The following is an 18,229-nucleotide window of genomic DNA, read 5'->3' as shown; positions in this document are numbered from 1 at the left end:
GAGGGTTGACAGGAGGGATGAGAACCAGGGCAGTGAGGAATCCCAAACACTTTGCTAAGAAGAAATCTGTGTCTTGGGCTTGTCTAGGTGCCCCAGGAGCCCTGCTCTCTGGCCTGCTCCTGCACTGGTCACTGTGGGATGTAGGCATTATTTCTTGAACAAAAATGGTGACATTTCAAACATATGCATTTTATATCTAGGAAAGATAATGTTCGATTACCTACAACAGCAACATGCAATTAGGGAATCTTTCTACGTAACTAGCCTAAAATCATCCCAATAGCTTTAAACAACTGAAGCTAATTCTCGTAAATAAGGCTGATACTTTGGTGTTTACAATACATTACACTCTTGGCTCTGTCCAAAGCAATCATTACCCTGTAAGTGAATTGCCACTTACATTTTTTTACTGTCCACCAAAGAGTGCTTCTGAGAGGGTTTTGTGAGCACAATCTGCCACAGTTGCTCTTTGGAAGTTAACAGCACAGAGTCTGTGGTTCCAAAAAGTGCAGTCTCTCTTTCTCTGGGCGTTCACCACATTGTATTAGATGCTTCAGCCTCAATCTCCAACACTGTGCAAACAGCTTTTAAATAATGCATCTCAGTAAATGGGCCTTACACAGTGTTCACAGCCTAAATCAAAATCTTAGTCTCTTATTAATAAACTTTTGAATTGGTAATTGGAACCTTCAGAGAACAGATGACTGTCTACCAATCCAAATGCACAGTACCAAATTATGCTTCCATGAAAGAACTCTGCAGAACAAAACATACCATTCCTCAATTCTCACAGCAGCTACAGAGCTTTCCCTGGTGCCCAGTTCCAAGTGAGACTTAACTGAGAAGGATTTAATGGTTAGGTTTGTTTAGTTTGTGTTTTTGCAAATAACAAAATTGGAAGGCTCTGCCACAGTGCAGTCAAAGCCATCAAGAATGTCCTTCGGTTTGGAAGGCCACGTTGAGCTCTTTTTGATCCTTCATCCTCATTGTTTTGTTTTTGCAATTCTCTAAGTCAAATATCTCTGTCTCAAATAGGCAAATGTGTTTGTCTGCTCCTAGTGAGCTTTTCTGTCCAAAATCAATAAACTAAGATACTAATAATAATGGAGCTTCTGGAATCTTCATGGTACAAGATTGGGTTCTATTGTCACAGCCTTCTGCTATTTGAACATGACTTTTTATAAAGTGGGCTCTCTGAAAAGGTAGCAAAAAAAATTCTGTAAAGCACATAATAAAATTACAGAGCAAAAATGGAGAAGAATTGTATGCTTAAACTTTCCCATAATGATAGGTTTTAAAATTTAGATTTATGGATGATGAAATGAGAATGTTGCAATATAATATTCAAATCCATACAACAAATCTACAAAAGAGCTTGTCCATTATATCATCATAGACAGTGCATTCATCAGCTTATGAGTGAACTAGTTTCTTTATTACAGAGTCCCAGTGATTCCACATAGAGCAGACACATGCAGCACCTCCATATATAACAGAGTGATTGTGCTTATCCAATTGTGCAATGAACAGCCATCAGGATTCATTTTATATTTATTAAAATGGGTTAAGTGGTTTTATTCTAAAAATCCAAAACAAACAAGCAGAAACGAACACATCTAACTTAGACATGAAGAAGCCCAGATATCTCTAGGTTGATGGCACACTAGACTGAGAACTTTACTGTGAGCTCCCACTTTCTGGGGGCAGATGAAAGGAAGCTGGCTCACCAGTGTCACCCGTCATTTCATTCTGGTAGACTATCTTGTGACAAGCATCAAGATATCTTCTGTAGACAGCAGAATTTAGTTGATATTTGGTATCTATTTACTTTCCTTGGGTATCTTAGAGTCATCCTCTCTTGCCTCTTAGCATGGTGCTGATAATAACTGCCCAGAAAGTGTCTTTTCTTCTCTTTTCTCTCTGCAAAGCCTCAGAGTCTGTGTTTATGACGTTATGACTCATCAGCAGTCATTGCTCAAACATCACCCATTGCTTATATTACATATGAGAAAATAGACCTGGGAATGTGAGTTTTTTAAAGTCACACCCATATTTAGTTTTAGAACTGATATGGAGCAAAACTTCACCTACTGCAAATGTTGTAACATGTCACTCCCTGTATTCATAGAGCTAGAGATGTTCAAAGCATTCTTGGGAAGAGTGTCTCATTTTAGTTTCAAAAGGAACTGATTTCAACTTCAGCCAAACTTCAGGGGCACAGCAGAAGTTAGAGTGGTTGCAGAACAGCATTTAGATCTCAGCTCTGTAGGCTCTGAGCTGTGTGGTCTTGGGTTGTTAAAGAGTGGTTAAGTAACAACTCTTGGTTTTGGTTTTCTTATGTGAGATAAAGAATCTAAAATATGAGACTGAAAACCTATTGCAGAGGGTTACTACAATGGCTAAATTTAAGGAATGTTTTGAGATACACTTGATGCATAGTAAGTAAGTGTTTAGTTAGGAGAAACCATTATTTCTAAATCTTATTCATGCATGAAAGCAGCTCACAGACTATCACCTCTCTGAGGCCTTCTTAAATCTATTCTGGTCATACTGGGTTACTTCTCTGGGCCACCTGCAAAATAAACTTTATTTGTTCACATTTATTAAGTGTCTACTAGACACTGGGACATCTTGGAGGCAACAGTTAACACTTGAGCTCGTATCTCCATTGCAAATGGAGATGCACAAAGGTGAGGAAAGGTAGACAAGAGAGTTGTGGGGCTTAAGTGGAGAAAGGAAAGTGACAAATGTATGGAGATAATTTGTAGTGTACATTAGATAATTACTAAGATTTTTTAAAGTAAAAATATTGATTTTGGACAAAAAATTGGATATATATTAGCACCAAAATCTTTTCTAGAAAAACTATAATATATCCTGATTGACACAAAAATTTCACTTATGTAGAATTAAATTGTGAAAAGATCCTAGAGTATTATTCCTAAGTAATCCAAATAATCTGTTCTCTAGAGTTTGAAGCAATGCCCATAACATACCCAAAGTTATTCCCTAAAATGATTAAATATCATCCTAACATGGTCAGATAAAAGCAGCAAGTATAAGTATAATTAAGCTCACCTGAAAGCCACAAATGACTATTCCCCTGTAATTCTTCTTTAGAATTAACCCCAAAATATTTATAAAGCAAATTATATTTTTAGCTGAGTAAAGTTTTTCCCAAAACTCCCAAACCCAATAGCCATGGCATATGGCTGCGAAGCGGCACAGCTGGTGGGGAAGACTAGCATTGTGTAGGACTCCACTTACAGATAGCAAGCCCCACATTCCTGATGTGCCCCTCCAGACATTTCCTAAATAGTATTCTAAACACAAAATACAATGTGATTCTTTCTAAAAATGTCCTTTCTGTTGTAAAATCTGAAGCCAACACATGAGAAACTCATCTCTTTAAATACTCAGATCTAGCTTGCTAGTAATTCCTACTTGAGAAAAATGTTTCAGTTACTCCTTCCTTCCAACAGTCAAGGTACAATGAGAAACTTCAGAATTATAGGTGGTGTCTCAACAAATGATGTCCCACAAGCTAAATTTGGCACTAACTACAAGCAACATGGTACCCAAATTATGGAAGGAGCAACCAAGTACCCTTCAAGCCAGCCTACCAGGACACCTGAGTGTCTCTGACTCTTGATCTAGAAACCCAAAGGAGTCAATGAGCACACTGACAGCTGGAATTGATGAATGGGTTGCTTCCAGTGTCATGAGTAGAATAACACACTCATTACCCAGAGAGAGGACAGGTTCTGCAAATATCTAAAACAAACTAAAAGCAAAGTACTGGGGGTGTGGATCAGGTGGCAGAGCAGTTGTCTAACAAGTGTGTGGTCCTGAGATCAATCCCCAGTATCCCCAAAACCACCAGTACTTGACAAATGTTAGCTCACTAGCATTCAGTGAATGTGCTCCTTAGTGAAGTAGCCAGGACATGGTTCCCAAGGTGTACAGTTAATGTGTCAGAGCCAAATGTCCAAACGAATTTGATAGTGTTCTCCCTGAACCCAACTTCATGTGACCCCTTCTTCTGTCCTACAATGTAGATATATCCCCATTCCCTAGAGTGATGCCATCACTAAGATTGAGGAATTACCTCTCACTGGTGTAGCAACTATGAAATTCAAGAAATCACTGTTGTGAAGTGGTAAATTGACTGGCCCAATTGGGGGACCTTCTCTGACTATACAAAGGACCTGGTGTACAATGCTGAACATGGGAAGGAAACAGTGTTTAACTGTTTAGTCGCAGTTCATTACCACATTTTCAAAGAGGACAGCTAAAATGACACAGTACCAACCTCTGGCTGGAAAGCTGAAGAGACCAAACAATTAAGCTGGTGATTTATGAATCAGGGATTCAAGGTATAGAATAATGTAGGAGCCTCACACCTAAACCCTAAGTCCATTTAGCTATGCAATCAGGAGATAATGAAACAGTTACTGGGTTCTAATTCCAAGCAAACTAGGGTTACCTTCCTCATCAAAATTTTTCTTGCAGGCTGGGTAGAGTGATACATATCTGTAATCCCAGCTATTGAGACAGTAGAGACAAAAGGATTGTGATCTGTGCCTGGCCCAGGCAAAAGTGTGACACCCTATCTGGAAAACAAACTAAAAGTAAAAAAATGGGGGTGTGGCTCAAGTCGTGGAATGACTGTCTAGGAAGCATGAGGCCCTGAGTTCAAGTCCCAGTACAACGTAAAAAAAGATTTTCTGTGCACAGCACCAAACACCAGAGAGTTTCCATCGACTTGGCCCAAGAAGGAGCACTGATTTCTCTTGCTCATAGATAACCTCTAATTTGCTAGACAGCTTGTGCCACGGATATTGCTAGGATGACAAACATAGGCAATTTGACCTTTACCTATCTGAATTATTCTTTTACTTCTTTTTTTTCCACGATGAGAGTTGAGCCCAAGGCCATGAATGTATTAGGCAAGCCCTCTACCACTTAGCTAAAACTCCACCCTTGAATTTTTCTTTGACAGTTGTACTTTTATCTGATTTATTATTTCATCGAAATGTCTAATGATTTACAATTTTCAAGGTATTTTCAATTTACCAGGATAATCTATCCTATAGATTTCATCCTAAATCTATAACAATGAGAGAATGGGAAACAGTCATATTGTTTTACAAATTACTCCTGAAGTTAAGATTATGAAGAAATGTCCTTCATACGGCACAGACCTCCAGAGTCAGGCACACCTTGGGCTGATAATGTAGAACTTCCTCTGCTACACCCTATAGCCCAAGCCCAAGCAAGGAGTAGTTGGGGTCCTCTTAGAGCACTGCCACCCAGATTCTGTCTCTGTCCAGGACTATCTTTATGCTGCACTTAGTTCCTGAAAGTGAATGCAAGGGATATCTGCTGCTCTCAGAGACCTTACAGTTTAGTGAAGGAGATAGAGACAAAAACGACCCCCTTAATGAGATATGGTAAGTGCCTTGTTTGAGAAATTCAGGGCTCTTGGCCTGCTGAATAGCAGCACCTAACTTGAAAATAAGGCCCGTCACCTGAAATCCAGTCCAGGTAAAATCTGACTCAGTATTTTTTCCTCAGAAAGATCCCCTGTCTAGTCTCCACGTGCCGTGTATGTTGAGTCAATGTTCCCCCAATCCATCGTGGCTGCTCCCTTCCCTGCACCTGCACAGGCAATGAACTACAATGGCCTATCTGTCTTATTCCTTTCTTCTCTGCCCACTGCTGACCTCCTTTTTCCACACAGGCATTTGCTTCCACTACATTGCTAACAGCAGCTTCTCACTTTGATTACAGGGTCTCTTCTCCCAGACTTTCTTCCCAATCCATGCACCCTCACCATAGTGCAGCGGTTCCTGGATATCCATGCGGCAATCGATTCCGGGACCCACTCATCCTCAGATACCCAAACCTTTGAATACTTAGGTCTCTTATATGAAATGGCATAATATTTGCATTTAACTGGCATGCATCTTCCTCTATGTGTTAAATCATCTCTAAATAATTTATAATACCTCATTCAATCTAAATGATGTATCACTAGTACTTACACTGCATTTTAAGGGAATAATGACAGGAAAAAGTCTGTCCATATTCAGCCCAGGCACAGTTTTTTTCAAATATTTTTGATCAGGGATTGTTGAACTTGTGGTTGGGAAAAACTTGAATTCAGAAGGCTGGCTTCACTTCTTCTTAAGCAACCTTCATTGAGCCTCCACTCCTTTATCAAGACTATGTTTATCCCACTGCCTTTGTCAGTCGATCTTTTGTGTAGGTTTGAAGCAATGTTCATGTCTTGAGTTCAGAAAAACTCATAAGGGGAGGCTTCAGCCCCCCTAGGAAAAAGGAGTCTGAATTTAAAGACACCCTTTTTACCAAGAGCTATGATTCTTCAAACTCTTTTATTTCAAGTAATACAAATGTTTTTTAAGTTGAATAAACTGCTAAGGGAATCAAAAAAGAAGCAAATAAGTAATTCAAGTGAAAAGATCCCTTCTTAATGAGTCAACAGACTGACAGAACCGCACTTCCATAGACACGCTCTAAAAACAAGTCATGACAGCAGCATTTAGGAGGACTTGACAATTCCATAGGGAAAACAAGTCTTTCTTCCAACGTAAATTTGCAGGTTGGAAGTAGAAATGGGAAGTCTGTCTGCCATTGGAGACAGAGTGACCCAAAATGCAAAAAGGACACCTGAATTTTACAGGGCTGATGAAATGTGATAGCAAATTTTAGGCACAGTCCTGCACGACCTCAAGAGAAAGACTGCCTTAAGTCTGCTTCCCTCCTCCCACCGTGCCCCACATTTCTACTCCCTACCTAGTTCTTTCCCAGTCAGCAAGCTTATTGCTCTTTACCCATTTTCTCCCTTCCTTTTTATCTCTTCAATTTTGATTTTTTTCTTTCTTAGGAGCTTTTCTCTTCTCTCTGCTGGACACTGCCAGGAATAAATACACTTGCTAAATTCATTTGTTCGTCTTCATGTGGGACCCATATAGATGGTTCCTCCCAACAGGCAGTGGAGTTTGACAGAAGAGAAGACAGCCTCACTGAGATTCTGCAGACATCCTGAAGGAAGCAGATCCATTGGTTTCTTGGTGCTGGTGTGTCTGGGGACTGTCACAGTTGGTTACTAAGTCAGAAATGTCAGGCTGTAGAAAACTGCACTTTGGTTTTTTTCTGTTACAGCTATGAGCAATGCAAGGACCTACTGCCTCCTTCCTTCCCTGCTGGTGCTCAGATTTCCCACCTGAAACAGCAAATCTCCCCACAGGGACCCAATCCTATCTTATGCATTTTTTTCACTGTCTGTAACCCATCCCATCTCCAGAGTCCCACACTGGAGAAAAACGAAAACAGTTCCAGATTACAGCTGCTGAGATTCTTGGGGTACTCAGCACATTCTTATATTTGTAGGCTTTGATTTCATTTTTCCAAGTGAGAAAGTTGGATAGGAATTAAAGACAATTTTCTCCTACTACTGTAGCTCCCAAAGCCCATTCCATCTCCACTAAAACCCCGGGGAGCAGGCCTGATGGTCACAGTTACCGAAGCAGTTCAGTGTCCTGTCCAGGTGAGTGTGGAGCTCAGAGCAGGTCTTCAAATTCCAAAGTTCAGCCTATGGTTTTTCTCTCTACAGTCCTTGAAGGGTGGGAGAAGTCTTTAAAGGAAGAGACGTCAAGAACATTGATGCCAGTTATTAAAACTAACATTCTAATAACTAACATTACAGACCCCCCTAAATGGCTGTGATGCCCAGGAATTTTGATTTAAAAGGTGCTATTTTCCTTTCATTTAGCTTTTCTTCACATTCCTTTTTGGTTTCAATTGCTCACAGTATTCCTGCCTGGATTTTTAAAAAGTGAGAGATGAGTGTGTACTTTAGGGGATGTTATAAAAGCGTAGGTATTTAGGGCTTCACAAGCCTCAGAGACACTGGACTTCATTCATCAATTCTAGAGGCACCTGGAAGATATTCCTTCCACATCTGACTGGTGATGGCATTTGAAACTTTTCATAAAACCCTCATTTCTCAAATTTGTCTGAGTGCAATAATCAGGGAACCTGGAGCGTGTGCAGCCCCTGTGCCCTGACCCTACTGGGTTTCTGTCAGTGGGATTGGATGGAGCCCGGGGAAGGTGCATATTAGTTACCCCATGTTGTTCTCATCATAGGAAAATTTGGAAAAGCGGTGTTATAAACAGCATACCTGTGATACGGACACCTGGAGTATGCGAATTAGATGAATTCAAGCCAGAAAGTGTCTTCCCTCTATCTATGGATCGTTCCGGCTCCACAGAAGTCATGCAGATAGCAGTTTCCTTTTGAAAAGCAAGAGGGAAGGCAGGGATGACAGCAGCCAGGCACCTCTCTAGCTTGGCTGCATAGGAAGAATCTGGAGCCCGCTACAGGGAAGCCCTCCTGCACCCACTGTGACAAGTCTGCTCCACCCACGGGCAGGTGGTGTGTGACATTCACTGTTACACACAGAAGAAAATCGTGATTCTTATTCTCAATAATTCTTCTGAGCTGCAGCACTGGAAGCTGAAGATTGAATCAGGGGTGACTTATTGACCAATGTCCACACTGCCGAACTCTTGTCTGACCATACCTCTTCCACACCATTGTCAAAGCAGGTGAGTGCATTCAAGTGTCAAAGTGCTGACACCCAACAGTAATGACCTCCCAAATGCCTCCCACAGGATAATGTTACCTTTAAATAGTGCAGTTGTAAACCCAACACTTGCATTTAAAAAATATGTTTCAGTCCTTTTGAACATTTTGTATTTTAAAAGCATATCTGAAGCAGATTTGTTTTAAATGCATCAATTGTGACATTCACCTGAAGATATTTATCTCACAGACACACCTTCTCAAGGTTGTAACTGTGTAAACAAAGCACTGCTTAAGAAAATTCAGCACATATGCCTTCTTAGAGACTCAGAGATACACTGGAAGGGTGAACACACACCAAGCAACACAAAAATAGTGAGGAATTGGCTAGGATTTTATTACATCATACTTGATTGACAGTTATGTTGATTAGATCCAAAAAAGAAAATTCTATGTCAGACAAGTGTGGTCTCCATAATAATGACAATTACAGATAAGTTGTTCTTTTTAAGGAGCTAAGACACTGAGCTCTTCACCAGCACTGTCTTAGCAACTGTTACTGTCCATCCTTCTTGCCAGAAATGTGAGTCTGACCCTCATCTGACGGGTAGAGCTTGGAACCAGCTCTCAGCTGCACACCAAGGTATCCTCTGCCTGTTACAGCTGGTCACTCTGTACACAGTCCATCCCATCAACTCTACTACCCATCGTCACTCACCAAAAGCCTCCTGTTCTTATCTCTTTACAGGCATTTCCCTTCTAATTCCCGTTACTATTAATAGCTTTCTCTTTTGACCTTCATTTTCTTTTCATTGACAAAGTGCAAAGTCTGTTTTCTTCTAACCACTAACCAGAGTGTGTTGAACCCTGACAGCACTATTTCCTTACAGCCCTCAACACATGAGACAAATTTACTTCTGAGGAACCATAGCTAGAGTTCTGAGAGAGGTGCAGACATTTTGAATCACTGCAAATACCTGGTCAACTTTTGCTATCTCTCATTCCTGTGACACTTATCCACATTGCTTGATACCTCTCACTCCTGACTCAGACTCACCTGGTTCACACTTGGTGGCATTTTTGAAGACCAGAACCCCATATCGACATGCTACCTCACACTTCCTCTACCCGTCTTCCTTCAAAAACTTTCATTTCCACTAAACTTCGACAAGTAGATGTCCCAGGCCTCCTAAGGATTTTCTCATCAACAGCATCAATCTTGGCCATTTTCGTCATCTAAGATCACTGACCTCCCTCACTCTGTCACTGCATGGGTTTCCTATGTGTGTCCATGCGCGTACACACACACACACACACACACACAGCCTCTTCATGACCTCCATTCTCTCGTCCACCATTTCTTCCTACTCTAACTAGAGCTGCTTGGCCTCACTCCCCTCACTGGGAACACGTAGCTTTCAGCTCCAGGGCTGCAACTCCAGGCTTCTTGGCTACTTGGATTTCAGTTAATGTTCTTTACCAACAAGCACTTTTACATTACCAAAGAGTAAAAAGATCACACACCTTAAGATTCCTTAAATAAAAGAAGGTGCTATAGATTTCTTCCTACAATGCAATGACTCTTTTTCCTATTACACAGAACCACTAGACACAAGTGACTTTAGAGAGAGAGAAAGAGAGAGAAATTGCAGTTTGGATCCTCAAACATCTCAATGAGAGATGTCCTCTTCAGGCAAACATAGCTGAAAGATCTTATTTTCTTCAGTCTCCTTGTTCTCTCCTCCCATAAGTCTCTGGGGTGTCCATGTTCAAAGGCTCCAGGTTGCTACCTGCCACCTCTGATCAGCCTCAATGCCTCTCGAGTGGTGCTGCCAAGCCACCTGAATGCTCTGTCTGCACAAACTCTGTGCCAACCCCGCTTGCCCTCTTCAAGCTCAGTTCCACACAATACTCTGATGAGTCATTATTAATTTTTCTACAATCAAGTCTCAAACCTACAGAAAACACTGGAAGAATTTGCCTCTATTACCAAAGAATATTCCTACTTTTCATGCTTTTTAATGCACTTGGATTCTTCATGTCAAAATGCACATTACTCATAGGGTAGAAAGGAAAGGGTTTGGTTTTGGGGTTTGCTGGTGCTTTGTTTTGTTTATCTGTGCTTCCTCCTGAATAATGAAGGTTACCTCCATACTTCTATATGGATCAAAGCATTGCCTCTTACCATCCTTCTTTTTTTCACAGGACACAGACCTCATCATTGAGTGAAGGAGACAGTTTAGACAGAAACAAAATTGTCTTTCTGGTTTTCATTCAATAACAATAATTTTAAGAGTGCATTTATTTACTAACATGTTGATATGATGCCAGAATAATCTTTCTATTTTTTTCTCTTCTGCAATGACAAGAAGAAACTTTTGACCAAAAATTAATTTCCTTTTATATTATTAAACTGATCAAATTCTGACACCTGCCAAGGAGACCAGGGTATGCTTCTTCACTGTGATGGGATATAATGTTAAAGGAATGTCAAACATGCGTTTGTTAGGTTGACCAGAAAATGTGCGGTTCCTATCATGTTTCTGAGGAAACTGAAATAGAAGGAAGAGTCCACACAAAAGCCTTAGGAGTCTCCGCCTGGGCAGTTGCAGCAGAGAGGCTCTGGAATGCAGGAAAGGACATGGGGGTGTCTCATTGTCATGCTTCAGTGTGCCATTGGTTATCTTTCCTATGTCTATGGCTGTGTGTTTGCCAGAGTCTCTTTGCCCAGGCACTAATAAATCATTCATTCACTCATTTGTTCAATAAGTATTTACTGCCTTCTGGTGATATACCAGGCATGCTTCTAAATTTCACAAAACAAAAATCAAAATGAAAACAAAGAGAAAACACAGTGATGGAGGTCTTCTTGGTGCATTCATTCCTGTTCCAACACATATCTTGATAAAAGTACTAGCAGGTATAAATCTAGGTGAAGACAAGTGATCTTCATTTCCTTTTCATAATAATTTCAGGAATATCAATTATCTTTGATAGATGATATATAGATAGGTAGATAGACAGACAGATAGATAGGTAGGTAGTTGGCTAAATATTATGAGTTGTCATTGTATTTTGACATAATCATTTTTTATTTTTATATTTTTAAAAACAGGGTCTCTCCTTAACTCAGACTGGATTTGAACTCACAATCCCCTGCCTCAGTCTCCTGAGTGCTGGGATTGAAAATTCTATGTCCAATGTTTTCTTTATTTTCCAGATCTGGTCATAAAACCAAAAAGAAGGATGAGTTGACAAAACCCTCTTCACTATCCAGAAAACACTTTGGAGCTGTGGCCAGCCTCATACCATCCCTGTGCCCTCAGCTTTTAAAACCAGCACCACCCCCCCTTTTCTGCTTCCTTTGGGTCCTGAAGTCAAGACTAGAAGGAAGATCCTGGGCTAGCACTATTTGAGGAAGAATGCTATCTGCCATGCATCCTGGTAGTATTAAAGCCAGAAACCATACACCTCGCATGGAGTACTTGGAGGGCTACCAATATTCCTTGAAGGGATGACATGCATGTTCAACAGTAGACGTTAGGATGACCTTACCAAATCCTACTTGAGAAACGCTTTTAAGATCTACTTAATGTCTTGCTACAAATGCAGAAATCTTGAGAAAATACCGTTCTTATTAAGAAAAACAGGTATTGTTATTCCAGAGATGAAGAGCTATTCCCAAACAATCATCTTCCATAAAAGTGTTCAATTCAAATGTTCTCTTAGTGACTAATCACATTACAAATCAATATTTTCCTCTTAATGATTTTATATAAGTGTGCGTTATTGGGTGAGCAGATGCAAACCTTACCAACCCTCTGTGCAACAAATTTCTTAAACTAGTTTATGCTACTCTCAATGGCACATGCATTCTCTAGAGAAATCTCCCACTTGAATCTCTCTAAACAGCACATATAATCTTACAAGTCCCATTGTTACTGATGTGTAAATTTTACACATGCTAGTTTGGCTTTAATAGAGTTAAAAATACAACTCTCCCATTTTTTTTTTTTTTTTTTTTGGTGATCCTGGAGATTGAACTCAGAGTCTCACCCTTGTCAGGTCAACATTCCAGAACTTTTGGTAACTGGAAGTGAAATTATTTTTCATCAGCCAAATGTGTGGTACCCTTTCTTCTTTCCAAAAGACTCTGAATTCACTGGTGTCTCAGAATGCAAGCGAGTTTCTCATTCCACACCTTACCATGAGCTAGTGACAGCTACTTGGGAAACAGCTTAAGATAGTAATACCAAAATAAGCAAAATTGAACAAAAAATGCACTTGTGTTGCATTAATTAATTGTGTTGCACATGTCACTTTAGCTATGGGACACATGAGGAAGTGCCTGTTGAGTCTGTAAATAAATGTCCTCTTTAGCTCTCTCACAAGTCTTATTCCACACGACATGCAAGGGATGTAGCTATGCTTTTTTGCCATTGTTTCATAACTAATCACATGCACTTTGGTGGAAAATTGGGGACAGAAGTTATCTCAATTGAAGCATCCATGTATGTATGCTGTGTTTGGGAATGACACAAAAACTCTGTTAAAAGATTAGGCAATATTATTTTAAATTCTTTGCTAGATTTACAGCTAGAAGGAAGTACATATATTAGAAATATAGTCCGCTGACTTTGTTCTAATTATTCATGGAGAAATGTTTCCTATGTTACAGCAAAGCAGAGCATAACACTCGCAGGTACATCCTACCAGCAGGAGTCACCTGATTTCAACGTAACTGCATCCATGTAGGAGGCTGCTCCTCTTCCTTCTCTTTCACCAAAGTGCACTCACCTCTCAGCTCTGTCTGGTGCTTATAGTCCCTCACATACACAGGATTTCCTATTTCATCACACTGCCCTTGGTAGCTCATGTATATAATGACAAATAAATATTGTCTCTACCTCACTAAATGAAGTTTACAACCTAAGGCATTCACTCTCTTCTCTATAACACACAGAGATACTGTGGTCTGTTGCAAAAAACCACAGACTTCCCTAAAAATTCTTAGAATATGCAATATTTCAACTTCTTTTTACCTCTTACAGTAATTATCTTAAGAAGGAGTAGAAAGGGGCTAATAAAGGGATGTGCCTTACAATTATTTTTAAAGTATTAAAATTTTTGCTTCTGTTCTCAATCAGCTTTTGGAGCAAATCAAAGTTAAAGTCACAAAACTTCCCCAGGGATAGAAGGAAGATCAACTTAAATAATATTGCAAACAATAAAAATACATCAAATGCACATCAGCTTTAAACTGTCATATTAATTCATTTTATCTTCTTTGCAAAACAGCTAGTTCCCAGAAATCTGTAAACATAAACAAAATATGTCTGTATGTATACATTTTCCATCTTTGACTCCAAGTTTAATTTATTCATACTAGCAAATAATTTCTAAATAAAAAATGATGTCTTAAGATTATAATTAAAATAATATTATAATACTAAATAAAGATGCTTAAATGAAATATTATATATATATGTTTGCATCAATTCATCACAATGGAAACTTGATGTATTAAGTAAATCTTAAACATTAATAATAAAAGGCAGGCTATAAAATAGGCACAGTTTGTGGGGAAGGGTATTAGTGAGAGGTGTGAGAGTGAATGAAGGAGATTAAGATGAGGGTATATGGTGGATGGACTTCATATATTTATATGAAATGGAGCAAAGAAATCTTTTGCAATTACTTTAAGTGGGGCAGGTAGGGGGTCAAGGGAGAGAAACAGTAGGGGTTACATAGCCAATGTACAATATAAGCCTTTTTGAAATTGACATAATCAATCCCCATGTATAATTAACATACCTTTAAACAAATTTTTAAAAAGAAGAAAACTAAAATACAAAAGGTCATAGTGGAATATCTTTAAACTTTCTCTGTCAGTTCCTGAACCCCAATTTTGCCATGAAAACTGAATAGAAAAACAAGACAGGCTTTATGGCATAGGAATTACAGTTGCCTTGAGATTGCAGCAATTTTCAAACCATCCTTGAAAAATATCCATTTATTCTTTTGCAACAAAGTGCATGGGGCTTAGCACTTTGGTAAGGTAATACCCCCTTTTGGGCTGACAGCCTTTTATTTTGGATTATGCAGCACCAAGGGTGCGTAACTTAAGTACATGTGCTTATTCTTAAAGAGAAGCTGTTATACTCTTTGCTGTGATGAGAACAGTAAGGCACCTAAGGTAAAAAAGTGAAGTTGGCAATGCTCTGGAGGACTTTCCTTTGTCTGTAATCTTCTCAGGCAGGTGAGGACTTTCTGCTGACTCAGCTGTTCCACACTGCAGCCATTGCAGGTGACTGGTGCAGTCCAAAAGGCACAGAGCTGGGAAGGAGCTCAAGCCAGACTCTAGCTCAGGATGTCCCACAGATGTGTGTGGTGACCTTGGTGGGAGGAGGAAATGCTCTTTGTGACTCTCAGTACTCTCATTAGTGCATTCTTGCCAGGAATGATTATTGTCCCCAGTCCCCAGGGAGGGTTTGGAAGGCAGTTAGATGGGGTCACATGTGAGTAAGAATGCTTTGGCACTACTGGTAGTTGCTGTATCTGTGCCCAGGGTTACTAAACAACCAACCTTAGAGGTGGGCAGTTCAGCATATACAAACAAAGCAATCTAAAACTAATGGATTTCTAGGTCCAAGAATACCCATGATTTTAAGCTGTATTTTATAATCATGTCTATAGCCATCATTCTTTCTACCCCAAATCCAAAATTCTGGCAGAGTCAGAATGAAGTGGTCTGTGAATTTCAAATGGTCCTACAAAATATCTTTCATTTATATCTACCAGGAACTTTTGAAAAGGTATTTTACTCAATAGTGCAATGAAAGTTCACCAATATTGTCAGCTTTCTCCCCATGACTCAAACATCATATAGAAATATTTATGTACAAAGTATTCAGTTTAGTGACGAGGTAAATACATTTGAAATTTCATAAACTAATATATCATTGGAATAGCAACAACACTGGTTTGGGGAAAAGTGTACTTAATTGACCATTCAGGGTAGAGAGTTAGGTAAAGCTACAATGACAAGGTCATTTCTAGTGGCTGCCTCTCAACAGCTTGATGTCAGTATAAAAATGAGCTGGATGCATTTTCCTCAACTTTCCTGCTGTTTAACAATTAAACAAAACAAAACAGAATCCCAAAGCTATATACCCCAAAATAAATGGAGGTAGTTCAAAAGGAAGCAAATTTTTAAAGACTCAAGTTTAATTTTCATTTTTGATGCATAATATTTTGTAAATCATTCACTGGAGGGAAAAATATCCTATCAATTATAATACCAATAATTCTGGTATACCATTTCAACTTCAGATCACTATGGGCCTGAAGGGAACCAGAGTAGCACACTACTTTAGAGACAGAAAAGGGGGTTGAATCTAGTAATGTCAAGGGATGCATGAGTAAATCAATGGCAGGTATATAACAGATATGAAGATAGCATCATTACAGGAAAATTGCTCGTGTGTCAGGTTGTCAAAGGCGTCATATGTGAAAGCACGAAGTTTGGGTGACATCCTTCAATGTGAAGAGCATCTCACCTTGTCTAGTCCTCGCGTGTGTCCTCCAATAGGATGACTGATCTCCCTGGTACTTTTATCTGTCAATGGCATTGCTGATGTTCTTCCTTCTTTATTTCTTGTTCAAAGATCCCCGAGTCTAATAACTTGTGGCAGGGAGTTCTACAGTTTAATAATTATAGGACATCTCATTAGCCACATTTATCCATTTCAGATATTTTCTTTTAAGTCTATAATCTTTTCAAGCACCAGCTGCCATGAAGGCCTTTCTAGGACAAATGAATTGGGATGCTTTTATAGGACGAGTCTGGGTTGCTGCAGGAAAGTCAGCATGCCAACAAAGACAGAGGAAGTACACAAGCACTCCGCTTTCCTTCTGCATGTAGGGCAGACCTGGAGCTAAGTGCTTACTGAACAAGCCACACACACCATTATCTTGCTTCCTAGGGAATTGTACCTCCGGCACTGTGTACGATACATTAGCAGGAGTTCCCGAGAAGGCATATTTCACTGTGGATAAACGTGATTTACGTGTTTCTAGTTTCATATTTGCTATCCCTCCTAATATCTATAGATCCCACCTACAAATTATTCCCCAGAGCTGTACTGGAGGATCGTCCCTGTTTCAAGGAATTTGAAATAATGACTGAAAATACTGTTCCTTGGTGAGACTACCATTTGTCATTGTTCCTCAAGGTAAATATCATATTTCTCTCTCTTATTTCCCTTCAAATCCCAGTTAGATTAAGTTTGTTACAAAATAAAAATTAACTTGAATGATAGTACTGTTTGATCTAGTTGAAAGGTGGGAATAAAGAAAGATAAGGACAAGTAATATTTGTGGACACTGAGTAGCTCACACAGCCATCAAAAGCTTGCTTAATGTTTCTAAACTTCAATTTTCTCATGCATAAAATGGGGGAACTAACAGGGCCTGACTCACAGTATTTGTAAGGACTAAATGGATGTCTTAGTGAATTTTGTTCTGCTATGACAGAGTACCTGAGACCGAGAAATTAATATAGGAAAGACACAGACTTTCTTATAGTCCTGGAATGGGGAAGGATAAGAGGAAGGCACTGTAGCTGGAAAGTGGGAACAGTACTTCCTGATGTAACTGAGGTGGCAGAAGTCGTCGCAAGGCAGAGAGTGAGAGAAGGCTCTGAACTCATTCTTTATAGGGAGCTCAGTCCCCTGAAAACAAAATTAACCATTCCTGAGGGCAGAGACCACATGACTAATCCCATTTTAAGGGCCCTGCCTCTCAACACTGGGGACTTCATTTCCAACACAGGAACCTGCAGGGACATATTCAAAGCACAGCAGTGGGATGATCCATTTAGCAGTGACAGCAGAATGCCTAGCTGGCAGACAGTAGCTATTAGTTGAAATTAGTATTACTTACAGTTTTCCCCCAGAACCTGTGGTAACAAATACAGGCTGCTGAGGACCTTAACTACATACCTTACAAGTTCCTTGACATCTTTTCACTTCATGTTTTCTGAACAAAGATGCTGTTCACCAAACGCTAGTCCTGAAATGTGGTTACTTATAATTACCAAAATTTCAACTTTAAAAAAAGCACATATTGAAATATTGGAGTGAGAGGCCATTGATAGGAGATGCTAAAGCAGGTTCCACAGAGCTTTCTGTTTTGACAGAGCCCAGAGTGAGTCGATTCCCGACAGTGCAGTGCTGAGGCAAAGGCGGTAGAGATGGATGTGGCGAAAACACCCCCATATCCACCCAGACTTGTAGCATTGTTCTCAGCAAACTGATCACTCAGGTTCTGAAATACTGTTTCTAACATGTTGAAATATGTATGGGATATTTCTTACCTCTGTCTCCTGTGGTTTTCGACATACCTGCAAGACCTGTAATGCACAATGCATGCCTCAGCTAATCCTCCAACTGCTGGAGTGAGATTGAAGTTTTGTGCAGATTTGTCTTCAGTCAACACACCCAGACAGTCATTAAAGAACCCCACACGCACTCCACTGGACAGTGTGATTCAGATCATGGAGGCCTGTTTACAAACAGCAAACAAGCTTCTGGGATGAATCTGAAAGCCTTTCCTG

General features: G+C 39.8%; 1 long non-coding RNA gene across 2 annotated transcripts; it reads right to left on the bottom strand.

The window, feature by feature from the left end:
- Window positions 1-6,595: 6,595 nt before the first annotated feature.
- On the bottom strand, window positions 6,596-17,962 carry LOC141416946 (uncharacterized). Of its 2 annotated transcripts, none has more exons than XR_012441589.1 (3): window positions 17,616-17,962; window positions 16,173-16,313; window positions 6,596-15,008 (listed from the first exon to the last, which is right to left on the bottom strand). It is a non-coding gene; the product is annotated as an uncharacterized lncRNA (long non-coding RNA). The 2 variants fall into 2 exon arrangements; XR_012441590.1 differs by having other exon boundaries at window positions 6,596-13,926.
- Between the last annotated feature and the right edge of the window lie 267 nt (window positions 17,963-18,229).

Source organism: Castor canadensis, chromosome 14, assembly GCF_047511655.1.
Source record: "Castor canadensis chromosome 14, mCasCan1.hap1v2, whole genome shotgun sequence".
NCBI lineage: Eukaryota > Metazoa > Chordata > Mammalia > Rodentia > Castoridae > Castor > Castor canadensis.
The sequence above is the reverse complement of the archived record's forward strand: the minus strand, read 5'-3'. Positions and strand labels throughout refer to the sequence as shown.